Source organism: Crocodylus porosus, unplaced genomic scaffold (assembly GCF_001723895.1).
Source record: "Crocodylus porosus isolate Cpor-Errol unplaced genomic scaffold, CroPor_comp1, whole genome shotgun sequence".
Taxonomy (NCBI): domain Eukaryota; kingdom Metazoa; phylum Chordata; order Crocodylia; family Crocodylidae; genus Crocodylus; species Crocodylus porosus.
In genome coordinates, this window is record NW_017728943.1 from 5,944,848 (window position 1) to 5,972,581 (window position 27,734).

Consider the following 27,734-nt stretch of genomic DNA (forward strand, 5'->3'; position numbering starts at 1 on the left):
CAATCCATTAGAGCTCTGTGGACATTTAGGGAGCTGAAATGTAATTTCTTAACTTGGAATCTAGCCCAAACTCTGTATTTATCCTTGCTCTTGCAGAAAGTCTTTTGGGATATTTCAGAAACTTTCAGAATCAGCACCTTAGTTGGAAAATTGTTTTATAGATAACAATGTACTCTGAGAGTCTAAAAACTTGTCCTTCAAAAAACGGAACAGATTCATTATGAAACTCGGGCTGGTTCATGCTGTTTTGGTGATGCAAAGCAGCTGTTCTGAGCTGTATGGGACAGTGCAAGGCAGCTGGAATGGAGTGAAGACTCTGGTCCAGTGCTTTACCCAGAACTGCCCCAGGAGACACTGGTACCACTTTAAGGATCAGCAGTCCCTTGGCTTTGTTAAGCCAAGGGTTCACAGCAATTTGTCCAGTGCTAGAAGAGTAGTATAGTCCAGAGGAAGGATTCTAGCCAGAGAACTGGGAATCCCCAGTCCTATGCCCTATTCTGTACTAGACTCTAGACTTCTCTGTGGTCTTGGGTAAGTGACTTATACCATGTTGGCTGTACCACAGCAATGACATACCTAGCCACGCTGTCCTTGAACCTGCCCTGCCCACTCGGTTTGGAGCATGCCTGTGGGTACAGGTGGCCAGGGTGCACTTGGGTACAGCCAGGAGACAGTGTAGACTACCCCATAGCCTCTCTTTTCCTTCATTTCAGCCATATACACTAAGAATAATAATACTGTCATACCACACAAGGGGGCTGTGTGCAGATAAAAGCATCCAGGGTGAAGTCTTGCTCTGGTACTAAAGACTTATCCTATAAATATCCCACACTGAATGCTCTTTTGCTGGGAAGTTCATCTGCACACTACAGAAGTAGTTAACTGTGTGGAGCATTAGATCCTGTACTGATGCTTTTTAGTTTTGTTTCTTTTCAGTGGATACCTTGTCTCCAGGATTGCTTATTGGACATTGGCAGCATTTTTTTCAAACGTGAAAAGATATTCTGAGGTAAGATTTAAGCTAGTGTATAATGCAGAGGTTTGGCATGATTGCTATCTAGCTAGCTACATGTTCAAAGTGCCTTTATCACCACTAGTCCTCAAGCTGGAAAGTAAGAAAGCAGTAAAGAATGCCAGTTTTAAATAAATACACTTGAACTTTCTCTAGGCCTGATCCTTCTTCCCTTCGTACCAATAGGAATAGGGAAGGAAATCAGTATTACATCAGATAAAAGCCTGCATGTATGGAGGAGGATTGTACTTTTGAAGCTTGAAAACCTTGACGTTTCATGGCTCAGGGACCCTGATCTCTGCTCTCTCTGTGAAGTCATCTCCACATAACTGGGTTGCTGCCAGGTGAAATAATATTGGGAGAAAGCATCCTTTGAAATGCTTAACAAAAGAACAATCTTGGTAGGTGTTATAGAGGACGCAGGAAGATATATGTTTCTGATCTTGTCGTCATGCACACCTCCACAATCTAGATAACTGAGCTGCCTATCTGATTTCAGTATCATCAGAGCACCTCACAGTCTCTACTGTATTTATTCTACAGTTCCCAGCAAGAAGGATAGTGACAACGTCTCCATTGTACAGATGGAGAAACAAGGCACAGAAAGTAAGTGACATGTCTAAGGTCATATGAAGAAGGTTCTCCCTAGTTCTAGTCTAGTGTATGCACTACTGAACCATTCTCTCTTTGTAATCTGTGAGTCACTCCATGAATGGCAGCACAGTCCCACTGAGATAAAATAAGTGATGGAAAGTTTTCAAAGGTGTGTTTGTAGAGCTGTGGCCTGATGCTCAGTCTCACTTCATGACCCACCTTTTTCTTCTCTGCCAACTGTAAACACTGAGCTGGGGCCCTCCCAAGCTGCTGATTGTGAGGACAGTACTGGGTGCGCTTCTGGTCTCCAAAGATGGATTACTATTGATTTATACAGTGCCCATCACCTTGGCATTTGGACATCTCAGCCTAACCAAACTGCAACAAAGATATTTTTGCAGTGTAGGTTGTAACAAGCTCTTTTGATGGCACATCATGTAGTCTGGACACTACATGTTAACACAAATGTATTTTTGTTGTTTTTTCACCCCAGTGTAAATTACATCAGGATTCAAATCAGACAGATGAGCAGTTGCCCTGGGGGAAGTAAGTGCTGTTTCAGTGCCTTACTCCTGGAGCAAATGGTTGAGCAAATGCTTACTCTGGGATGAAAGCAGATACTTCCAGTGTAACAACTTTTGGTGAATTTTCACTGTCGTTTTTCCTATGGTAATTCTACACTGGATTCTCATAAGTTACAGCAGTATAGGGCATATGTTGTATGTTCACTCCTCTTTTATAAGGCATAAAAGTGAGCTACGTCAGTGTGTAAAGTTCTTGTGTGTTCTAGAGCCCTTAGTGAGGAGCTCTGCATTTCAATGATTTCCTTCCCATAGCATTGCCTGCTGCAGCTACTTGAAGGGTGGTAAAACTCTTAAATACCTTTCAGTGGTGCTTGCCTCACTAGTCTAAAATGCAAAAGATTTCTGTCCAAAACCAAAGTAGGACTGCTCAGCACGGAACTTAGGGGAAGCATCAGCAATCCCTTGCAGTCAAGGATATTTGTCTTCTATGACTGTCTTATCTATGGGTCTGAAGATGGCTGATGAGGCCTCTCTAGGACTAACATACTCTGTTTCAACTTGGGTATGTTTCCATGCGTGGTGGGTGGCTCTGGGTCCTTGGTTTGGGCCAGAACACAGTGTTTCTGCCACCCCTGCTTTTCCATCTCATGTTGTCATCCTAAGGTTTCAAGTACTGAGATCCTTGCAGCAAACTCTTCCTCCATTTAGGGTGGTTCTGGGTAGTAGTCTCTCATGAGCTGGTATCAATGTTGCATTTTTTCAAGTTGGCCTTGAGGATGTCCTTGAAGTTCTTTCTTTGCCCTCATCTCAAACCTTGACTAATCTGGGAGAATAAATCTTGCTTTGGGAGCCTGGAGTTGGACATCTGGATAAAGTGGCCTGCTCAGTGAAGTTGATATTGGATGATCATCGCTTTGATGCTTGTGGTGTTTGGTTGCAAGAAGACACTAATGTTGGTGTGGCTATCTACCCACTGGATTTGATGGATCTTCTGCAGTCAGCATTGATAGTATTTCTCCAATGATTTGAGGTGTTTTTTGTGCATTGTCCACATCTCAGCTCTGTACAGTAAGGTGGGGAGCACAAATGCTTGATAAACCATTAGCTTGGTTTCAGATCTTCAAACACCTGTTTCCTTAGGTGACTGAAGGCTGCACTTGCACATCTGATGTGATGTTGGATTTTTTTGTTGATGTCTGCCTTCTGCAAGACATAGCTTTGAAGGTACAGAAAATTGCCAATGTTCTCTAGAGCCACATCATGAATCAGAATGACCAGAGCTGGGAAATGCTCATTAAGAGCTTGTTGATGGAGGACCTTAGTCTTCTGAATGTTGTCAGTCCTATTATCTTGTATGTCTCAGTAAAGACATTGACAATTGCCTGAAGGTCTCCTTCTGAGTGAGCACACACTTCAACATTATCAGTGTGCTGGAGCTCAATGATTGAGGTCAGGGTGCTCTTAGATTTGGCTTGGAGTTAACTGAGATTAAAGAGCTTACTTGTCCATTTGGTAGTTTCGCTCCACTCCAACTGGAAGCTTGTTGGTGGTCAGATGTAGCATCATGATAAGGACTATTGAGAAGAGTGTTGGACACAGCCTTGCTTAACTCCCATCTTAACCTCAAAGAACTAAAAACTGCAGTCTCAAAACATTCATCCCAAACCCCCCTATGAGACCTCCTGGCTCTGATTTGGACAGACTCTCCTGGGTCCGCCTCAACAGACTCTGAACTGGCTAAGGCCACTTCCACCATAACATGCATCAAATGGGCCTGAGATCAAGTGCCACTTGTGAGCACCCCCTGACAGACTGCAAACCACATAGTTACAGAATACCTTGTCTTCCATTTCCTTGGAAACCTCAATGCTCTCGACAACCTATCTCCATCCTGGTTCAGCTGTGTCCAATGTGAAATATGACTTTGGTGCACTTTTTCTGTCATATAAAAGAAAAAAAAAACACCTAAAAGAGACCTGTGACAGATCTATTATTGTTAACCAGTGTTCACATATAGTCATGAAGCAGTCAAAGAATAGTAACAAATTTTGGTGGGCATCCATAGTTCAGAAGGATCCGCCACAGTGCTTCTTGTTTAACACTCCATGCCCTCATCTTAAGAATTTGGAATGACAAGGAAATCCCAGATGACCTCAGTGACACCTTGACAATTTTTGAGAAAGGAGACAAGTATGATTGTGGAAATGACAGAGGGATAGACTCTCCACCACAGAAAAGGTTATTGCGAGAGCCTTTCCTGAACTGTCTCTTTCCACTTGCTGAAGAGCTCCTGCTGGAATCTTAGTGTGGGTTTAGGGCAATTGGCATGATCTTCACAGCTTAGCAGCTGAAAAAAAATGCTGGGAACAATATAAACCTCTTTACATGGCCTTCTTTGACCTCACAAAAGTCTTTGTGTCTTGGGGATATCAGGACTACCTGAGCCAGTATCATGTGTAATCAATTGCCATTGTGGATTCCCAGTAAACAACTGCAAACCCTGCTGTTTTGTGGACGTGGATTTGTTCTCTTCTGGCATGCTGGATTGACTCGCATGGTTCTAAATGACCTGTGTTACTGTGCATTAGTGCCAACAAACAGCTTTTTTGTGATTCTGTGCAGTAGCCTGATATTACTGCACAGTAGTATTGCATCACGGTTTCTGCTGTGTGATGCTACAGTGCAGTAGTCTCGGGTTATTGTGCAGTCAGCATCTCACATGGACACAGCCCCTGAAAACCAGTGTACTTGATACAGAAGTAAGGCTCTCTCCCTGAGTCCTATTCTGACAGAGATCAACTGCATGACCTTAAGCCACCAGTTCGCAGCCTTGCTAGACTCGAGGCACTGCTTGTTGGACTCAAGGCACTCCTCAAAAAATGCCAGTTCTCACATTCCCCTTGTCTTTGCATTAACACCCTTGTCATGCACTATAACATCTACTTTTTTCCAGCTCCTTGGGTTCACTCCTTCTCTGCTCCATCAAATGAAACTATTGTCAGCACTCTGCCTGGGGACAGCTACCAGGGTTGGACTCCTGGTTAAAGATCTGTCTTCTCTTAGCTAATTATTCCCCAAACCAAAACCTGATGGCCTCATTTAAGGATTAAATTACAAGAGGGTCAGGAAGGCCAATCTATCCCTGGTGAGGAGCAGGTAGATAGATTATCACTCATACAGGACAAAGCAGGCACACCAGACTGCCCATGGGACTTTCAGGGATAATTCTCTTGATGAGACACTGGACACCAGGGCCTAGATTAGAAACTTAGATATTTAGATCATTCCTTTCTACTGATTCCCTGTATTTCTTTGGGGTTTAAATCCAATTTCTGGCCAGTTTCTCCAATCTTTAGTTTGGAAGCTAATCAGAAAAGGGACCACCTTTCTATTCTGTGTTTGTCCCTATTCGGGATTAAACCAAATTTTGAAAACTTGGAACTTCGTGCACAACATAAATTCTGAATTCCAGCCAGCTGTACTTAGTACACTCCACTGTACTCAATTATTTGGCAGATAATCTGATCTGTTCTGGGTCCAGGGTAGGAATTAACTCCCAAAATCTCAAGCTGATATCTTACTCAAATGGGAGTTCCACTAGCACAGGCAGGTCCTGGTCCATGGCCAGAGTTTCTACATATTACCATATTATAGATCAATGTCAAAACCAGACACAGATGAAGACCTTTGCCTATAATTTTTCTGTTAGTGGGGCTATGGGTACTGAGCCTTACCCTTCACTTTTCTATGCTCTTTCTTCTCTGCCTGCAGGCCAGAGTTTCATTCCCTCCCTATGGAATTGCTGGATAGTAAGGAAATGCAGAGTTACAGTACTACCATGTGTCTCCTCTTTCAGTTTGCACCAGCATAAGGTTCAAGTCAGTTAGTGGTTGAAGGTTTTAAGAGGGATTTCAGTTGGCCTATGCTAAGCTGAGCTGAAGTACAAGTAGATTTGACTCAAGTTGCAAATGTTCTTTATCATTTGAGAATTACATATTGTACCTGGATGGATTTTAAGCTGTAAGCAACAGAAAGAAATATAAGGCTCACAATATTGCAGCCTGACTTCAATCAGTCTTGTCAACAGGGAGTTGTTATTTAGGAGCAGTGTGAAGGCAGGGGAAATGCAAGCACTGTTTATTTCTCTTTTCTTAAATGTAGCTGGAGGAGAAATGCTTTACAAGCTATTTTAAAAATCACAATAGCTTTTAGTCAAGTGGTAAAGCCTGCTAAGAAATAAACTAGGGAAACATAAAATAACATTAATAAGCTAGTATGAGAAATGCAGACAAGGCTAATTACACCTTCCCTATCATTAGGTGCATTGTAGTGATACATTGAGGCCCCAGCTGAGATCTGAATCAAATTGTGCCAGGCATTGTCCAGAGAAAGAGCCAATCCCTCTTTCAGTCTAACTAGACCAAAAAAAAACAAACAAAAAAGTGACCAGGAAGACATGTTGTGTTATTATAACCAGGTCACAGGTAGGAAATTGAAGGTCTGAGCATGTGGGCATACACCTCTTCAAAACAGGGAGTTTTTCACAAGCATGGCAGCTGGTTTGGTTTAATTATTACACCTGAAGGAGCTGAGAATGATACAAATGTAGCTGCAATTCTAACCTTGGAAGAAGAAGTTCATTTTGCTACATTTAGAAAGTACCAGTTGTGAAACAGTCCCCCTTTAAAAGGGTTTCAAGTGACCTTCTGTGTCACAGAAGGAAAAGACCCCAACTAAAAGATGACCCAGTCCAGTCTCTTGCATAGACTGATCTGCCTATCTATGTGGGGTGATGGGAGGGCTAACTTGTGGCACATGTGCCACAACTGCACACCACATCCTTACTTATGGCACAAGGAAGAGCAGGGAGGGGGCAGGCAGCACAGCAGCAGATCATAAAGGAAGCAGAAAGCAGAGCAGCAACAAGGGCAGAGAGCACAGGGCATGGAGCAAAAAACAGAGCAGCAGATTGTGCAGAGGAATGGGATCAGAGTGGCACTCAGGGAGGGTGTAGGAGTGATTTGTGGCAAGCCTCCCATAAAGGTTTCTTTAATAGTTTAATGTTTAATGCTAAACTGCTTGCAGTAACTCCAGTATATCTCTTTTGCTTGAAGGCACACATTATCCCATACTGCTGTTAATTGTTAATAATCATAATCATGATTTGATTTTGTTATCAAGTACTTTGCAGTTGTATGTTACAAAGGATTCTACGGATCCAGGAGAGATCAGAATGAACCAGACAAGCAGCAGAGAAGCAGTGAGTCAGACTGTAAAGATCCTATACAATGTTACCCAACGTAAAACTCCCATTGAGGACATTAGGTATTTGCCTCCTTCAAAACATAGTGAGAAACTGATGACATAACCTGGAATACTTACAGGCTTTTATAACACCATTATATGCAATCTCTACAGAATAGCAGTGGCAAAAATCTGTCCAGACAGAGACTTATTTATTTTACAAGGTAACTACATTCAAATGATTAGAGAAACAAAGTCTACAAAGAGATGCAAGATGTATATATGCTAATGTGTGTGTGCATATGCTGATGAGTGTTTACATATGTTAATAACTTCCATTTAGGAACTAGAGGACTATTTAGCAAAAACCAGCTGTGGAGCTCCCTGCTACAGTAAATCTTTTAAACTGTTTTATTCACCATAAAGTCCCTCCACTGCTCTGAGAGAGTCTAATGTAATCAGAGCTGTTTATTTTATCACTTTGGTAACTGAAGCCCATTAAGAAACCTTGTAACGCTGAAGTATTCATGATCACTTCCTACCTCCCTCTGTTTCCTTAGAAGGAAACTACAAGAGAAGTAATGCGTCCCTGCATGTTTGCTTTGGTACTTAAAGCCTGCTGATGTCCTAGGAGCAGTGGTACAAATGTGCAGCTGGGGATGATGGGTGACTGCAAGGGCAGCTTTAGAGACAAGGTTGGGAAGGACATGTTAAGGAAGGGCATGCAATTCCTAGGACCTGGTATTCATGGGGGCTTTATTTATATATATAAATTAGCAGTGCATAAGAAGTCCAGCAATTTTTTGTGTGTGCTGAGGACAAGATTTTGGTACAAATGGTCAAGAAGCCAACTAGAGGAAAAGCTGTTCTTGATATGCTGCTCAAGAATAGGGAGGAATTGGACAAGAATGTGTACAGTGAAGGCAACTCAGGTGACAGTGACTATGAAGTGATAGCATTCAAGAGCCTGAACAAAGAAAGCAAGGGGAAGAGCAAAATAAAGGGAATGGACTTCAGAAAAGCAGACTTCAGTGAACTCAGGACCCCACGGGTGATAAATCTAAGTGTAAAAGGAGTCCAGAAGAGCTGGTTGTCTCTGAAAGAAACCATATTAAGGGTCTAAAATCAGGCTATTCTAGTGCAAAGAAAGAATAGGAAGTGGAGTAAGGCTTGGCCAAACATCAAACTCTTCTGTGAGCTAAAGCTCAAAAAAGGAATCAAACAAAAAATGGAAACTTGGCCCTGTTACTAGGAGAGAGTATAAAAGGATCTCATGGGCACCTAAAAAGAAAACCAGGAAGGCCAAGGCAAGAATTAAGATGCTACTAGCAAGGGATGCAAAATGCGACAGAAAGGTTATGTCTACACATAGTAAGTTACTGCACATTAAAGAAGGCACAGTAAACTGTGCCCAGGGAAATGGTCTACACATTAGCCAGCTTGGGAGAAAATTGGAGCAGCTGAGACCAGAGATGTTCCTGCTCCCCTGCCCTTCTTGGCCCCACGGCAGCAGTCAGGGGAACCTCCAGGGTCCCTTGGGTGCCAGCCTGGAGCTGATGGGAGAAGGGAGCTGTCCCAGCAGCTGGGACTGCTGTGTCCCAGCCATGTGTGGACTGGATACAATCCCCACATGGCTGGGAGAGGTGCCTTTGCTGAGTGGGGATGCTTAGTGGGGACATTGCCTGGCAGCCACGTGGGGATCAGGAGGGTTGGGAGAGGCATCCCTGCCCAGAGGGGATGCTGTATAGCAGATACTTGGGGATTGGGAGGATCTTGATCCCCACATGGCTGGGAGAAGCGTTTCTGCCTAGCAGGGATGATGCCCCACAGTCACATGGGGATTGGGACCCTCCAAATCCCCACAGAGCTGGGAGAGGTGACCTTTCCTGGGAGGGACACTGCCTGGCAGCCACTTGCAGATTGGGAGGGTCCCTATCCCCACATGGCTGCTGACCTGATCCCCACCTGACTAGGATGTATCAGTCCTGGCTGCTAGGACAGCTCTCCTGGTGACCTGGGAATCAAAATGATCACAATTACCATGTGTTGGGAGACAGTTGCCCCTCCAGCCAGCAGAGCTCTCTGCCACATCAAGGCTTAACCAGGCAGCAGTGGACCCCCCTGTTGCCTGGGCTGACCAGAAGTAAGGGAATTTGTAGACAACAGAAGATTTCCCATTTATGCCACCACAACTGCCTTTGTGTTTGCATGAACGGGATTTCCCACAACGTTAAAAGTCTTTTTGGCACATTAAACTAACACTGCTCACAGATGTTTTATTTTGCAGCACTCCCCCCTTACGTCACCCTATTTATGGGTTTGTGTTGTATAAAAATATAGACATGTGTAGCCTGGATATGCTCAGAGGTGTGCCCTGTCCACAAGTGGAAGGGATGGGGTGGTCAAGAAAAAGTGCTATGTGAGGGTCCTGCCACCTGGGAGCAGTTCCCTCTGTTCTCTATAGAGCCAGGCTGAGACAAAGCGCGTAACTATATACAAATTTATTGCTACACAAAAACAAACACGAATACGAGACATTAAATATTTACAGTATAATTAATATGGGACAGCATATACAATAATCTGCAATCAACACATTGCACCATTTTGAGGGACTAGAAAACATAAACCAGGTAATTCTCAGCGTAGACAGTAATTAATAGGACTGTGCAAAACACCATCATTTTGTTTCGATGTGCATTTCACCTTTTTAAAGGGACAGTGTTTCGTTTCATTGTTTTGTTTTGTTTTGTTTTGAAGCACTGTCCCATTTCATTTAATCAAAACTGTTACACTGTTTCAGCTCATTTTGACATTTCACCCAGAGGGTATAATGGAGAATCATGAAAATGCCTAAAACGTTGCCATTTGTTGCCTGATTCAGACGCAAATTACAGGGATGGTAGCCCCTTCTGTGGGCATGAAGCCTGCCAAGTTTCAAGGAGATAGGTGCAGGGGTATCTCAGACACTGCACCTCAAAGTCTTGAAAGCAAAATTTGTGACACTTGCTGGCAGTGGCAGCCTCTTGTCATCTAGCACTCAGATCTGGTAGAGCTGACCAGAGTGCAGCCTGGAGGTGGGAGGCAGGCAGAGCTGGGGCTGTGTTACAATCAGCTCTGCCAGTCCCACGGAGCACAGCCTGGTGGCAGGAGGCGGCAGAGCTGGAACTGCACTCTGGTCAGCTCCACCAGGGCTGCACTCTGCCTCCTGACACTGGGCTGAGCTCCATGGGGCTGCAGAGCTGCCTGGAGCACAGCCCAGCGGTGGGAGGTGGGAAGAGCTGGGGCTGCACTCCGCCTCTCGCCACTGGGCTTAATTCCATGGGGCTGGCAGAGCCGATCAAAGCTCAGCCCGGTGGCAGGAGGCAGGCAGAGCCAGAGCTATGCTCAGATTGGCTCTGTCAGCCCCATGGAGTGCAGCCCAGTGGTGGGAGGAGGGGAGAGTCAGGGCTGAGCACCCCACCAGGCTGAGCTACATGGGGCTGTGGAGCCTCTTGGAGCACAGCCCTGGCTCCCCTGCTTCCCACCACTGGGCTGCTTCAAGACTCAAAACATCTCAAAACTTTCTAAATATTTTGAGTGACCTCATTTCATTTCAAAGGTGTTTCAGTGGTTTTTGTTTCATTTCAATTTTGCTGTTTCAAGCTTGAAACACATCGAAACAGCTTCAAAACAAAACACTTGGAGAAATTTTGCACAGCCCTAATAATTAACCCCCCCGCACAGAATGAATATTAATGCTCTGGAACAGGGATGTCAAGGCATCAATCAACACAATAAATGTGTATAAGCATCAACTTAGATAAACCCAGGTAAGTTGAGGTAGCAATGCAATAAACATATACAGGCAACAATACTGGTAAGTTCCAATAACAGGCACTAAACACATATAGGTAATGAAGACAGATAAACCCCTATCACTGCCCTTAAGGATTACCGTAACTATATTAACTAGTACAATATGAAGCAACATCAATCACAGAATATGGGGGTTCCCTGGAGCCCCTCCCCTTTAGGACCCTGAGATGTGGACACGCCCCCTCCCACAATAGTGGAGGGTGGAGGCTGTAGTCCAGGGGCAGGCAATTATTTTGGGTGGAGGGCCGCTTACTGATTTTTGGCAAGCCGTTGAGGGCTGCATGACAGGCAGCCAGGGGCAGATAAATACTGATTTTCTAAAATTTTTAGGTGCCCTACAGGTTGGATAGAATGGCCTGGTGGGCCTCATCCAGCCCATGGGGCACTTTTTACTCACCCCTGCTGTAGACCCTCCTCTCCCAAACCCACCTCCCCTGCAGGACCTGTTTCCCCAGCAGCTCATCCTCCCACTCTGAAGCAGCCAAGGCTTGTCCCCTGGTGGCTAGTTCCACAGGGACATCTCTCCGGTAGCACCTCTGGCTCCTCTTGACTCCACACTGGGCACCCAGGGTGTTCCTATGGGAAATGAAATCTTACTGGCTCTGGTTCCCTGGCCTCACACCAGGGGTTCTTCCCTTTTCCCTGTGCTTGGCACTGGGGCTCTTTTAGTTTAATGTGGAGCCACACTGCGGGGCTCCGGTTACTTGGCCTAGAGCCAGGGCTAACTTGGGCAGCCTCAAGCTGCTCCCAGGGCTGGCTCTTCCTGTGCCAGTCCGAGCACTGCCTGCCCAGGTGCTTGCTGGGTTCACAGGCTCAAGTCACCACACTGTCGAGGCTCAGGTGGAGCCCCGAGGATGGTTGTCTCTGGAGCTCCTCTCTCCTTGCTGTCCCTCACTGCATCTCTCTCGAGTGTGCTGAGTTTACTATCCTCTTATTTGTTTGGGGGGTTCTGCCCCTGAAGTCCGGGGGACCTGCCATGCTGCAGTCCACAGTCCATTCAGGGAGTTCCTCTCCCCCTCCCTAAAGGAAAGGGGTGGTGCCCACTTTCCTGCAGCTTATTTCTGAGTGGTGGATTTGCTCCATCAATCAGGACTGAGGATTCTCGAGCCCCTGGACATGTAGAAGCTTGATTGGGTAACTTTGTCACACATGTAATGAGCTTCTTTGTCCACCAGATGGTGCTGTGACTTTTTTGTACTTCACCCCTTTCTTCACCAGGTGGCACTTTGAATTGGTGAGAGGTAGCAGGCCCATCCCAGGTTGGGGGGTGGGGGTGCCACAAACCTCTCTTCCTCTTCCCTCCATCCTGCACTGGGGCCAGACACATGCTACCACCTGCATGAGACAGAGCCACCATCTGGCAGGGCTGCGGGGGCTACAGGATGTGGGTCAGGAGTGAGGGGCAGCAGTAGGGCTGAGGGGCTGAGGCTTGGTATTGAGGGGCAACAGAATGGGCAAAGCAGGACTACACTTCCCAGCATCCCACAGCTCTCCGGGCTTGGTACAGTTTCTATGGGGATCCTTGGCTGACTCAGGGATCACTGTCTCATCTTGGGGATTCCAGGTGCAGTGTCCTTCTTCCAAGGTGAGCGTTTCTTAAGATTTGTGTGTGTGCTTCTTACAAATCGCTCAGGTGCAATAAAACCATTTTTTTGAGAAGTAGCGGAAATGCCTGTCTCTGGGTGGGAGAGGGAGAAAACCCCTCAGCTTCTCTAAAGAGACACAGCTCAGCCTGAGGAGGTGCAAACTTTTCACAAAAAGGCAGGCAAAGTTCTTTGAGTAGATATATAAAATAAAACAAATATAAAATAAAGGATATTTTCTTTGTGATTTCCCAGTTGGTCTAATAAAAAGGTATCATTTCAGAATCAAGAGTTCTAGATTTTTGCATTTATTTTTGAGTAGATGTGATATCTTTTATTAGACCAACTGAGCAGTTGGAAAAAAGTTCTTGGCAAGCTTTCAGGAAGTCACCCTTCTTCAGGCATAGGGAGTCTTGGCAGTTCTGAGACTCCAAGAACTGAGAGTAGCTAAAAGTGTGGCAGGATGTCTTTGAAAATGTAAATAGGTAGAAATTAGAAAGACAAAAGGTGAATCAGAGAGGTAAAAGAAGAGGGGGAAGGGGAAGAGAGCAGGAGAAAAGAAAAAAAGGCTGAAAGGAGACTTTACCATGATAGAATACAAGGTAAAAAAGAGGCTGTCAGTAAAACAGAATAGTTGGAGATCAGGAAAACGGGACTGAGAGAAGTTAAAAGTGTGAAATGATGTAGTGAAGAAGGAAAACAAACCTAATCAGTCAGGGAGGGGGGGAAGAAACTGTGTCAGTGACTCAAACCCATTCTTGGCTAGTTTGCTTTTTGCTGATTTCAATGCTGTAAATAATTTGCCTTGCTCCTGTTCAGTCTGAAGGCAAAAAGAGAAACAAATCTTGTGGTAACAATCAAGTTTTTAAATCCTCCTTATTGTCAGTTTCTGACATTACTGTCTGACATTTAGTGACACTTTACGGGGTGCATCGACGTGTTCCCCTGACTGCACAGTTGGAACTATAAAGTCATTTAGTACTTGCTTTAGCAAGGCATTTAGTACTTAGTACTGTACAGTCCCAGAGGTGCATGGGTTGTTTTTGACCCTACTGTGCAGTAGCAATGAGCTACTGTGCTACTGAGCAGTAGCAGTAACATCGCAGTTAGTGCCTCCTGATGCTACGTTGCCTTAGCAACAAGCTACATTGCTGTTGCTAATGTAGCAACATTGCTGTAGCTTGTTGCTACAGTGACATAGTGTGTCATGTAGATGTGCCCACTGTGCACTAGATTAGTCTGTTGCACAGTAAAGTGTCTTGTGTAGACATGTCCAAAAACATTCTACAAGAGTGTTAGGAAAAAGGAAAACCAAAGAAAAGCATAGCCCCCTCTATTGAACACAGCAGGCAAACTACTAATGGATGGTGCAAAGAGTGAGATATTTAATATCTTTTTGAACTTCAGTCTTCATGAATAAGGTCAGCTATCTGATGATTAGCATAATTGGCAGCATGGATGGGGAGGAAATAATCAGTCTAGTGTAGAGAAAAAAACAGGGTAGGGATTACACAGAGAAGCTGAAAGTTTTCAAGTCAGCAGATCCAGACGGGATGCATCTTGGAGTACAGAAGGAAAGGGATGATGTAATTATAGAGCCACTGGCTCTTGGTTGCAGTTCTGGATGTCTGGAAAAAGGTATATATAATTCCCATGTTTAAAAAGAGGGAAAAGGAAATTCAAAGGTATTACAGACTAATCAGTCTGACTTCGATACCCAGAAAGATTATTGATCATACTATCAAGAAATCTATTTCTAAGCACTTGGTGGAGAACAATGTGATCAGCAAGAGACAACATAGATTTGTCAAAAGCAAGTCATGCCTAACTAACCTTTTTTCCCCCCACAGTAATTTGAAGGGCTCAGTGAATGTGAGGGGTGAAGTGGATGTGATACTTTTGACACTCTCGTGACATTATAATTAGTAACTCAAGGAAATATAGTCAGGACATGTTCTAATTATTGACTTAAGGAAATATAGTTGGGACATAAGTACTTTAAAGTGTAGTAGGCAACCTTTGATCCTCTAAATCATGGTGTACATATAAAGGTACATTATGCTATGTGTGAGGCAGAGGCACCCTGCTGCCGGTGCCCCAGGAGCAGTGTGACGTCATGTGCCTCTTGCATACTGGCTGTGTTGGGTCCCCTGCCTGTCTGGTGGTGGGAGGCACATAGCTTTGAGTGGCTGCTGAGGCACTGTCATCAGGATGCAGAACTCAGCCTGCAGCTGCAGCCTGCCTCCACCCTGTGCACAGATTGTGGGGGAAGTGCCCCCTGTGCCTGCCCCAGGACCCCCCTCCCCGCAACCCTAGACAAGCCGTCTGGGCTCCAACCCCCCCATGACCCACCCTGGCCCCACGGCCCCATTCATTTCTGCCCCTGCTCCTGCCCGACACCTCACTCACTGTGGGACCCTCAATCTGCCCAGGACCCCCCTCCCCGCAACCCTAGACAAGCCGTCTGGGCTCCAACCCCCCCATGACCCACCCTGGCCCCACGGCCCCATTCACCCCCCCCCCGGGGCCTTGATCTGCCCTGCCATGCCTCTTCCCTCCCCCAAGCCCCTACCTGTTCATGCATTTACCTGCTCAGCTGGGTGCTGCTTCACACCCGGCTGGGCCGGGCTGAGTTCCTGGCTGCCTGTAGGCTCCACTTGCTTATCTCTCTCTATGCAAGCTGCCCCCCCATCCCCCCGCTGCAGCCACCTGGAGCCCATGCCGAAGGCATGAATGGCATGTACCCCTGGTGGCTGGGGGGGCACAGCTGGGCTGGTGGTGGTGGGAGCATGGTGGTGGCGGTGGGAGCATGGTGGTAGTGAGCAGGAAGCTCCCACAAATGCCACTGGCACTGTCGGTGGTGGGGGTGGGGGAAGCACCAACCAGGGGTTGGTGACCATCTGCAGGGGCTGCTGGCAATGGTGGCGGCAGCCAGCAGTGATCACAGACTGCCTGCAGACACTGCTGGTGGTCCCACATGCACCCCCTAAGCATTGCCCCTGGCCCAACGTGCCTGTGTTTGGGGTGGCTAAGCCCCATTAGTCCCAGCCTTCCACTGCCGGTGGGCACATGCCCCCTATGCTCGCCCAGGAGTGCATGCAGCAGTGGGAGCTTCCCACCCCGTCTCCATGCTGCCTCAAACAAGCTTCTTGTGGCTCTGTCCTACACCCTGCCCCAACTGGGCAGTGCCTGTTGTTGCCTCTTCGCTTCAGTGCCTGGGGCAATTGCCCTGCTCTCCCCACCTTCCTATGGCACTGTTGACAAGCCCAATTTAAGAGTGACACAGCTTGTTACAAGCTTCATAGATCCATGTGTTGTCTGAGTTGGAGTCGAATTTTCAGCATGCTGCTTCGTTCTTTGCTTCTGAATCAAAAGCACTTTATGTTAAGCTTCACTCAGTGCCAGATGTTCCCTCCAGATTAGACAGGAATCTGCATACTCCCCCCAGCTTTCTACATTGACGTTGAACAACTTCTTATAATTTTTGCACACATTATAGTACTGCCATAGAGGATGACCCCACTTTCTAGAGCCATCTCGAATCCTGCTGCTTAAATTTTCTTGGGGATATGGTCTCATCCCATTCTCCTGACATGGCTAAGCCATTGAAACCTCCTCTTTTTGATAGTGGCTTCTAAGTGCATCAGTCCTGTGTGTTTGGCATTTTGTCCTCCCAGTACTTATAAACTTTAGATGTACTTTCTACAGTCTGTATAAAGTATACACTTTCTAGAGTACATATACACTTTCTATAGCACATATACATTTTGGAGGATGGAGCTAGACTATTCTTAGTGGTTGCAGATGACAGAACAAGGAGCAACAGTTTCAAGTTGCAGCAAGGGAAGTTTAGGTTAGATATTAGGAAGAATTTTCTCACTGGGAGGAGAGTAAAACACTGGAACAGTTTAACACTTTACCAATAGTGATTTCTAAGTACACACAGGACTGATGCACTTAGAAACCACTATCAAAAAGAGGAGGTTGCAACAGCGTAGCGATATCAGAAGAATGGGACGAGACCATATCCCCAAGAAAATTTAGACAGTGAGATTTGAGATGGCTCTAGAAAGTGGGATCATCCTCTATGGCAGTACCATAATGTGTGTAAAAATTATAAGAAGTTGTTCAACATCAGTGTAGAAAGCTGGGAGGAGTACGTAGATTCCTGTCCAATCTGGAGGGAACATTTGGTACTGGGTGAAGCCAGGTGGAAGCTCCATCCTTGGAGGTTTTCAAAACCTGGCTAGGCAAAGCTTTGGCTGGGATGATCTAGTTGGGGATGGTTCTGCTTTGAGCAGGAGGTTGGACTAGATGATCTCCTTAGGTACCTTCCAAACCTCACTTTCTATGATTCTATGATTAGATCAATGCCTAATTGGGAGGCAATTGCTGAGTGGAGTTCCCCAGGTGTCTGTCCTGGGTCTGGTACTTTTAATATGCTCATATAGTAGATGACTGGGAGTATTGAATTGAGTACTTACTTAGCAAATCTGCAGATAACACTAAGCTCTGTGGGGTTGCAGGCACTTTAAAAAATAGGATTAGGATTCAGTATGAGCTAGATAAACAGGAAAAATGGTCCAAAATTAAGCAAATGAAACTCAGTATGGATAAATGCAAAGTCCTGCACTTAAGACAGAACAGTTGCATGCACAAATATACTCTGGGGAATGATCAGCTAGACTACAGCACCGCAAAAAAGGGCCAAGGATTATACTCAATGGGTGCATCTGAATGAGTGGAAATATGTGTTTCCTCAGGGACAAAAAGCAGGGGCACATATTTGTGTTGCTGCTATTAGTCCCTAGGCACACCCCCGCACACACACTCTGGAGTGTGGCAAATTGCCCCAGGTTGGGTAGGGGAGTCTGGGGCCAACACCTGGGCTGGCCCCTGCAGCCTTACCTAAGGTACCGGGGGTCTTCCAGGGCAGCAGCAGTGGTGATCTGGCAGTTGGAGCCTGGCCGACAGCCAGAGTATGCCTCTGACTGGCCAGGCTCTAGTTTTTGGAGGCACATGTTGAAAATCCCAGTGTAAAAAAAGCACCATCACACTGAAAATTAGCAGCACAGGGAATGCATGCATGTGCATTTGCAGCACTGCAAATGGGTATGTAGTGCCACAAGCAGCATGTACATGTTTGTGGGGAAGCACCCAAGGGGTGCATCTACACAAGACACTTTACTGCTCATTAGACTAATCTAATGTTCACTCCTGTCTACATGTGTACAGAAATTACTCTGAAGTAGATTAGTTTAATGCGCCATTTTGTAGTACCATTTCAAGTACCATTTTGAACCAGGTCACTCTGTATGGCTTTTGACTTGAGTCTGGACTGAAGCACACATTATAAAGCATTATAACCACTCTGTCACTGCACAATTTCCTACCAAGAGAGTTGAGCAATAAACCTGATGGTGTTTAAAAAGCTTATGCCTGCCATAGCAGTGGACAGGACTCAGTAGCTAAGCAGGTTTTTCCAGTCCAGTGTTCCTAATGGGCTTGGCTTAGAAGAATGACGTTGTGACATGAATAGTACCCACAACAGCCTGAGTGAACCCATACTTTGGCCTAGGCTCACTTAAGCATGAAAGCAGTTTCCAAGTCCTTTCCATACTCTCAAACAATCCCTTTGATATAGGCTTAGGGGTGCCTATACACAAATAGCAAGGCTGCTCCAATGTGCTATAGTTACAGTGCATCAGAGCATAGTAATTGCCACACTCCAGCAGCCATTAGTGTCTTGTGTATCAGCATCCCCACACTTAAAAATGGTGGCAGCGGGTGCTTTATCTAAAGCTCATTGTCTGATGAGTTTTAGATAAAGTGCCCCATCACCATTTTCAAGTGTGAGGACTCTGATATGAGAGATAGTCCTGGCATTTTAATTAGAGGGGCTTTTTGAGTCCATCTAATTAAAGCGTTTCCCTCCCCCCTCATCCCGCACTTCTGGAGCACATGTATAAATGCCCAGGGAGAATAAGTCAAAAGTGAATACTGAGTTAAGGATCTGAAAGATAAGAGGATGGTAATTTTTGTGAAGGGAAATGGTGTAAGGGGAGTGATGCTGGGAGGAGACTACAAGGCTAGACATTCACATTGAGAGCATAGAAAAAGGCCAAAATGTGGAATTGGATGAAGGGTGATGGTTTCTCAGAACAGGGCATTTTGTTAATGATTGGCTCAAAGCTACATAGGAGTGGGAAGGGTAGAGAACAGCTGAGAGCTGCCCTGAGCTCAGGACAGGTGTGACTAGAGTTTTAGTGAGAGTGTGAACAGCTGACAGTGGAGAGCAAAGGTTTCAGAGAGGAAGTGCAAGGCAAGAACCAAGACCTTTTTCTTTACAAGGGATCACTGATTAGCTTCTGTCTGGGTGTGGCTATGAGTGTGACTATAGGGGCAGCTTGAGGCCACAAATACTTCTCCTAAAGCACAAGGCACAGGTTGGGACATGTGTGGTGCCTGGCCAGTGTTAGCAAGGTTTTGGGATAGGTTTTGATAGTGGACTGAGATTAGGCCGAGGAGGTGAAGTTCAGGTTAGGACATAAGAAGTAACATTACCCTAGGACTTTTGGGTAGCCTTCCACTGTAGTAGGATATTTCCATCAAGACATGGCAGGAGAGACTGTGTAGGGGTACACAGAATATCTGGCATACGGCAGAATCAGCATAGTCACAGAAGGAGCTGCAGTGGCTCCAGGGCCATTCCTGTCACAAGGAGGAAGCTGGGAAGGTGAAATGTCATTATCCATTTTGATGCACACCCAATGCTTCATTGCAGAACAGCTCAGGGCAGCAGAGAAGCTTCTGGAAAGCAGCTGGCCCCAAATCCCTGACAGTCAGACCTTCCCACTTGCTTTGGAAGAAGCTCTCAAATGCATCTCACCTGGCTGAACAGCCAGAATGGCTGATGTGGAGCAGGACCTTATTTCAAAGGCAAATCCTCTGTGCCAGGCACTTCCAATAAACAAGGAGAGGGATGAGGCAGGAGCACAACTGCAGAAGTGTGGAACTCTCCTTGTGGCCTGCCTTTTTCTGGTGCTTTCTCCTCTCTGTTGACTTCCCCTCCCTTCCTTTCCGTGTACATGTACATATTTCATGGAGAAAATGAAATACCTGTAAATGGTTCTTAAGGACATGCAGCATAGTTGTTGGGTCTCATAAAGAGAATAAAACTTATTGTACACTAGCAGTACTTTTCAGCAGCTCTTATTATGGTGGCAGGAGAAAAGAGATGATTCACTGCTTTCATTCTTTGCTGAGGTTTATTCACTTGTGAGCCACTTTCCATCCCCAGATCTGAGAAACATTCCATTCCCAGCTACAAAGTGAATGTATAGGGATGTCTAGGAAGTCAGAACATTGGTTCTTAACCCAAAACCAGATATCTGAAACATTTTGGTTGGGAATACAGCTTCAGATAATGGACAAAAGCAATGAAGTAGAGTCCTTAGAAATAAGATTTTGCAAAAATACAAACAAAAAAAATCCTTTCCCTCCAATATTGGGAACAAGAAAGGAAATAAGTAACATCCTGCACCCCGTGTTTAACATTTGAGAGCTATACAGTAATAATGCTTGATTAATAATATTTCTTTATTCTTTAATCATTCATGAGGAGACATTAGAAAGCCTTAGGGAGCTGTGCATTAATGACTCATGGAGATGCAATTTATAATGGGCCAAGTAACAATAATACACAACACCCACCACTGGACATCTCTGCCATACTACCATGAAGTTCATCAGGATTTATGTATATGAACAATTTTTATTCTCCTTTTGCTCAGTCATTATTTTTTTTTCCTGCATCTACATTTCTTGCATTTAAAGGATCCTTGGGAAGAAGCATACAGTGCTTAAGGGCAAATGATTTAATGTTAAACTGAGAGTATGGTTGGACATACATGTGAAGTGCTTCCCATACCCCTAATTTGAAATAGTTGTGATTTGGAGCACTTCAGTCCTGTACAACCCTTTCCACTAAAGCACCTCATAATCTGCTGGAGCTGTGCTGTTGCAGTACTTTACAGTCAGGGAGCTGGTGAGCAGACATCCCAGCATGCCCCTTGACCATGATCTCCTGCAGGCTTCTGGAAACAAGTAGTAGCACCACAGTGTTATGGGTATTTGACCTGCTGGCACATCACCATCACAGCTGGAGCAGAGAATGGGTGCTTGCCATCTCTGTATCCTGCAGGCTCTTACAGAGCAGCACTGTGAAGTTTTGACTTTACTCTCCAGCTCGCAGCAGAGGGCATCAACACATATAACACACAAAACCATTTAAACGGGGTTTAAAAATGAAGCAGAGAGACATACAATCTGTATAAACTAATTTAAAGTCACATGCAATGATTTAAAATTATACTTGGAAAATAAAGTGCTCTTTTGAACTGGATCACTGGGCATGTCTACATGTGCATTTAATCGTTACTAAATTTAACACACATTTAGCTAATGTACATTAAGTGATTTTTGGCAGGTGTCTACATATGCAGGGACTTGGCACTAAAGTTAGTGTGAGAGAGAGAAGGAGCCAGCAGGCTCCAAGGCTCCCAGGCTAAGCAGAGGGTCAGTGGCCCCAGGTCCGCAGCCCCAAGGAGCCTGGCAGAAATTCCCCTTACCCAGGTGTGTTGGGAAGGGAGGGGCCGATATCTTCCCTGCCGGTATAAAGAAGAGGCCGGGACCGGAAAGCGGCGGCAACGCAGAACCGGAAAGAGGAGGAGGTGGAGCAGGCCAGCGCACACTGAAGAGAACGCTGAATGCGACGTTGAACGCTGGTAGGAGCCTCTGGCAGAGAGCAAAACCCCAGCGGGGTTTTGCAACACAGTTTACTTGCCCCTGTGGGGTGTAGAACTGTTCATTTACCGGCTGGGAGCTGGCTGAGCCCAGTGGGAGAAGGTGTAATAACCCAATTGGGGGGCACTATTGACTTTGGGTACTGTAGTCCCTGTAATAGGGGCACAGTTCAGTAGTGAACTTAAGTTGTTAAAAAGGAATCTCGTGAAGCCCTACAAGGGGGCTCTCCAAGAGCCAACAAAAGGGTGCTTGACCCCTCGAAGGTTAAGCTTGAGTTGGAAGGCAGCTGCGGACAGATGGAGCAGCTACACAGATCAGGTGAACCTTCTTGGTTGTCGTATTTGTTTTGATTGACCTTTCTTTTGTGGATTATCTGGGAGGAACTGAGGATACGTGGCCGGACCAACTGGTTGGCCACCACCCGGTGGAATGGGTGAGGGTGTAGGGGTGGTGGAGCCCTCAGAAACTCGGGACCTCGCGAGATGCCGGGGAGACTCATAATTGGACTACACGCTGAGACATCTGAACCAGCTCCATTAATATCAAGTTGTGGCAAGTGAAATGTATGTGTGGGAGACCCCAATTATAGCTGATGACACCCTAGGCAAGTGGCAGGCAGTGTCTGCTAGGTCCACTGGGGACAACGTTCCCCGACAGTGCAGTTTACATTAAAGTTAGTGTCAAGTCTCTGCAGCCCTGCCACATGCCCCTGGTGCCTGGGTAGACCTGGTGCTAAAGTTGTGACAGACTAGCTGGCAGTGACTTAGCCCAGGGGTTTTGAAAGGGCAAAAGATGATTGGAAGACTTGGGATTCCCTTTTCTCACCAATCAGGCCCTAGAGACTCACCCTCCATGTCCCCTGATTGGCCCCTTGGGTCACCAGGAGGGGGATAAAAGGGGTTGCATGGCTGACTCAGGGGAGAACAGTAAGGGACACAAGGAAGGAGATTCAAAGAGCTGGGCCAGTGGGGTAGGGGCAGTTGCTGCAGAAGATCCTGAAGGAATGGGACCTGCAGGCAGAAGTGGGACCCTCAGCAGTGTGGTGTGCAGCCAGCAGGAGAGGCTCCCTGCTGGACTCCAGGATCCCCTATGAGAGGCTGCAGCCAGCAGGAGAGGCTCCCCAGCTCCAGCAAGGATCTGAGCAGTGACCCGAGAGGTTCCCAGCTTTGCTTCCAGCTCCTCCAATCAGAGGCTAGGCAGCTCAACGTGAGGCTGGGCTCTGGGAAGGTCAAGACGCCTAGCAGCTTGCCATAGTACTAGCACTAGTGGCTGTGTAGTAGTTTCTACCTACCACATGGGCAATTTGAGTTCAAGTTGAAGTCCCAGTAGGGCTGACTTGAGTTGAATGAACTAATAGGAAGAAATTCTTGTAGTGCAACGGGGCCATTGTGCTTTCTCCCCCTCCAGGTACCTAGGCCCTATATTCCTTGACATCTTATATTTTTCCTTTTATAGTTCACCAGCCAGTATTATTTGTTCTGCTGTTTGTGTTTTACATTTTGGTTAACCCTGTCTTTTGTCAAGTGGATGAATATGTCCATGATTGTAAGTGTCTAGCCTTTGTTGAATCCTGCCCCCTCGGGGCATTGTAGTGCCCCCTATACCCCCTGGTTTATACTGGTTATGTTCCCAGTATTGCTCTCTCATTAAAAGGTATACAGTTAAGTCCCCATTGGTGATCTGGCTCTGCTCTATAGAGGGAGGAGAATCCCTACACCTCCTACAGTGTTTGTGCACCTGCTTTTGGAGAGGGGGTACCTCTTGGAGTACTGCCCAGGTTACAAAGTTATTGCCAGCTCGTGTCTACATGTGTGTTAATGTGCTTGAATGAATCATACCTAAATTTGATACCTGCATTTGCAGGTATCAAATTTAGGCACAGTTAGCCTAATTTCACCATTTTAAAGTGCATTTAGGGCATGCATATGTAGATATATGCCCATAATGCGCACTGAATTAGGCTAATGTGTGTTAATGCATCTCATGTAGATGCACCCACTGTGAACTGGTTCAGTTTTATGTGCATACAACAGTTCTCCTTGACATGGGCCTGGTATATCCCTCTAGGCATCTCAGACTGCATCACTCCTCACCACTCCCTCCCACCACCATTGCAATTGGCCAGTCTGGTATGCAGCCAGAAATCTACTGTCCACTTTTATCCCTTTTTGTTGGCACTTTTTATCACTGAGGTCTCTTGTACCACTTGTTCAGCAAGTTTCTTTTCTAATAAACAGTTATGTCCTCACACCCTACTTAACCACAGCCCCTCCTCATGGCTCTCCCAGCCCCTGGGAACCAAAAAGTGTGGGCCCAAGCACTTGAATTGTCCAAATAGGTTTTTCCCCCCATGGGTTCCAGTGGGAAAGAGGTGTGTCTTGGACCCAAACAGGCCCTGTGAACATAGCCTGGCCCCATGGGCAGGGGAAGGGAGTGTGGTCTGGCCCGAAACCAGCTTCATGGAGGGAAGGGGGCCTAGCTCTTACCTGGCCATGCAAGGGAGGGGTGTGACTTGGCAGTAAACCAAGACATAAGGCTTGGGGATTTGGCAGTTAGGGGGGTGGCAATATTAATCGCTACTACTCATCCATTACCTAATTTCCTGACCTGTGGAAAATCCCACAGGTTGGATGTCATGGATCTGGGGGCTGGATTTGGCCTGTGGCCCAGAGGTTGAGAACCCCCGGTATAAACAAAAGGCATAACAGAATGCTCTTTAATCATTACAGCATGCAGGGGGAAACACAACACAAAATAACCCCACCTACCAGTGGGATTGTACATGCACATGCGTGCACACACACACACACACACACACACACACCAGCACATAATACATCCTATAACACAGCTTTAATCCCCACAATGGCACGAATTTTGGAGTGACCCTTGGCAAGTTCGCTCTTCTTCTGTGGTAGTTCCATTTCTGTAGAATAGGGATAATAGCACTTTTCTGTATCATAGATGCACTGGGTCTCTTTTCAAGGAAAATATTCAGAAACATACAGTGCAAGTTTTATTGTTGCCAACTCATGTGACTTTTATCAGGAATCTTATGATATTTAGTGCTTTCCCTAAATCCCCAGTGCCTGTGCTTATATGAGAATAGCAGCTCAAGTTTAATTTTAAAAAGAAAGTGTCTAGCCCTCAAAGTTTTGGAGAAATGCTTGAAGGTGATCATCAATGGTCAAAAGTCTGGAGGAAAATATAAACCCCATTTATTAATTTTAAGATTCTCATGATTTTGGTTGGTAAGTAGCAAGATGGTTGAAAAGAAATGTTTGTGGGGATGGATGGAGAGACAGAAAGAGTTATACAGAACACCACTGCTGATAGCCAATAAAATCTTTATAGCACAGCAAACCATCCTTCACTCTGTATATATTATGCATTTTATAGAAAAAAATAGTTTAGAACTGGCTTATGGGGTATTAAATTACTTTATACTGGTTCCATTTTTCATTTTCCCCTACCTGTAAATTCAGACTGTCTTAACAACCATAACTATTGCTTTACAGGCTTGAAAAGAAGAGAAAACATTTAGCTAACATATACTAGAAACCCCTAAGTAGATAACACAGTTGACCTGGTACTGATTTTCCCAGGTTTTGAACTGGATCAAAACAGGACCAGCAAAGTTATGTACTGTTGGGGAAGTTTCTGTCTTACTGGGAGGAGTGGCTTCAGCCAGAATCCAGGGAGTAGCCATCTCACAAAAGCAACACACACTCTGATGTATTCCTTTCTTGCTGGTTTTACATATCTACCACAGAACTCCCCTACCCAAGGAGTGCCAGAGAAGGACCTGGATAATGGGTGACCTGACCTGACTTGGGATGGAGTGCACACTCCACAAGTTTGCAGATGACACCAGGCTGGGGAGAGTAATAGATATGCGGGAGGGTAGGGTTAGGATTCAGAGTGACTTAGACAAATTGGAGGATTGTGACAAAAGAAATCTCATGAAGTTCAATAAGAACAAGTGCAAACTCCTCCACTTAGGACAGAATAACCCCATGTACAACTACAGGCCAGGAGCTGACTGGATTGTCATCAGTTCTGCAGAAACGGATCTGGGTGTTACAGTGGATAATAAGATGGATATAAGCCAACAGTGTGCCCTTGTTACCAAGGAACCTAATAGCCTACTGGGCCGCATTAATAGGGGCATTGTCAGTACATTGAGGGAAATCATTATTCTCCTGTATTCAGCACTGGTGAAGCCACATCTGGAGTACTGTGTCCAGTTTTGGGCCCCTCACTACAGAAAGGATGCAGACAAATTGGAGAGAGTTTTGTGGAGGGTACCAAAATGGTTAGGGGCCTGGGTCACATGACTTATGAGGAAAGGCTGAAGGAACTGACCTTATTTAGTTTAGAGCAGAGGAGAAAAGGGGATTTAATAGCAGTCTTCAACTACCTGAAGTGGGGTTCAGAAGAGAATCAAGCTAGACTGTTCTCAGTGGTGGCAGATGACAGAACAAGGAGGAATGGTCTAAAGTTGCAGCAAAGAAAGTTGAGGTTAGATATTAGGAAGAACTTTCTTATAAGGAGGGTAGTAAAGCACTGGAACAGGTTACTCAGAAAGGTTGTGGCATTTCCATCCTTGAAGGTTTTTAAGGCCTGGCTAGACAAAGCCTTGACTGGGATGATTTACTTCAGGATGGTCTTGATTTGAGCAGGGTGCTGGACTAAATGACCTCCTGAGGTCCCTTCTAACCCTCATTTTCTATGATTCTATGACTATACACTTCTTTCTTCTGATCCTGAGGCCAAATCCAATAGTCAGAGGACTTGCATGACTCTGTTTTTCAGACGTCTAGAGCTGTTTAGAGGACTAATAATGATTGTGGTTGATGGAGCATGCACACATTTAGTCTGCAATTCTACCCCCACCCCCACACACACTTTGCTCCTGGCACCATCCTGAAATTGCAATGATTCTGGTCTGGGGAAAACATGGGTTGCTCCAGTCCTCCCATTCCTGGGGGACTAGAACAGTGGGGCAAAGCTCTCTGTCCACTTCTTACACCAGGGACTACATTCCCTAAGAAGCTCACCCTCTTAACTTTAAGACAATGGGTAGACACAGACAGACAGAGTGGGAAAGCACAAGAAATAAGAAAAGAATACTAGCTGGTGGGATCAGCCCTAGTCTTAGCACAATGGCAGCCAAATCATGGTCAAGATATTTGAAGTCATTAAAGCAGAAGAAGATGAAATTTGAGTGGCATGGGTGCCTGGTGGGCCAGTCCATGAGCCTTGTGGTTGTACTAGGTGCTGTACAATCACTGAACAGAGACATAACTCCAGCCTCTAATAGGTTCTTTCACCCAGCTTTATTGATGGAGGTGGCTCAGAGGTTCAGGTTTTGGTCATCTCTTGTGTTGGAACTTGGGAATTGTCAAAGAACAGTAGAAAAAAGATTCAGCCTTTTAAATAAGTCTCAACAGTTTCATAGACAGAGCATTTAGTCTAGCACTCTTTCTCCAGCAGTGTCAGGGGCACCTTCATCAGAGGAAGGGGAACACTTCCTCCACAAGATTCCTTCTCCCTCTCATACCTAGAAGTTGACTGGTGTACCGATGCTTGGGATACAAGAGCCCTTTCAAAACCTTAATTTATTCTGTGAACACTGCTCTGGATAAGCTCATTCCAAGCATCAGCATCTAACCTTATTTTAGATTTCTGAAGGTTCCAAAATAGCTTGTGCATTTAGTTGCTCCTGCACCCCTTACAGGGAGCTCACTGATACAGTGTGACATGGAGTCTGGTCCTGAGAAAAAGAAACTTAGAGCAGTAAACAGCCAGTGTCTAGTTGGCTTCTCAGCCTTCAAGCATGCCAACTATGGCTATGTGAAGCTTCGGGTGCTGATTTGATTCAGAGGAGATCTGGCCTGATTCGGTGACCAAATCTCCAAATCTGAATTGAATCAGGGGACCAGTTAAGAGGCTGGAATCAATTCAAAGCTCTCCAAATCCATTCAGAAAATATTTGGAAAGCTTTGGTGATTTGGGCAGTTCCCATGTGCTGCAGCAGGGAGCTGGACCTGGACTCAAAGCTGGTAAGTAGGGGCTGGGGGAGGGGGGGCTGGAGAAGCAGGGAGGGGACCA